Genomic DNA, 622 nt, shown 5'->3' with positions numbered 1-622 from the left:
TTTATTTATTTATTTATTTATTTATTTAAAGATTTTATTTATTTATTTGACAGCGATCACAAGTAGGCAGAGAGGCAGGCAGAGAGAGAGGAGGAAGCAGGCTCCCTGCTGAGCAGAGAGCCCGAGGTGGGGCTTGATCCCAGGACCCTGGGATCATGACCTGAGCCAAAGGCAGAGGCTTTAACCCGCTGAGCCACCCAGGCACCACCTTAAGATTTATTTTAGAGAGGGGCGCCTGGGTGGCTCAGTGGGTTAAGCCGCTGCCTTCGGCTCAGGTCATGATCTCAGGGTCCTGGGATCGAGCCCCGCATCGGGCTCTCTGCTCGGCGGGGAGCCTGCTTCCTCCTCTCTCTCTACCTGCCTCTCTGCCTGCTTGTGATCTCTGTCTGTCAAATAAATAAAAAAAAAAAAAAAAAAAAAAAAAGATTTATTTTAGAGTGAGACAGCGAGTGTGTGTACAAGCAAGAGGGAGGAAGGGCAGAGGGAGAAGGAGAGAAGCAGACGTCCTCGCCGAGTGGGGAGCCTGGCATGGGGCTTGATCTCACAACCCTGAGACCGTGACCTGAGTTGAAATCCAGGGTTGGACGGATGCTTAAAGGACTGAGGCACCCAGGTTCCCTAG

This window comes from Enhydra lutris, unplaced genomic scaffold, assembly GCF_002288905.1.
Source record: "Enhydra lutris kenyoni isolate GAN:26980312 unplaced genomic scaffold, ASM228890v2 scaffoldscaffold6, whole genome shotgun sequence".
In the NCBI taxonomy this organism is placed as follows: domain Eukaryota; kingdom Metazoa; phylum Chordata; class Mammalia; order Carnivora; family Mustelidae; genus Enhydra; species Enhydra lutris.
The sequence above is the reverse complement of the archived record's forward strand: the minus strand, read 5'-3'. Positions refer to the sequence as shown.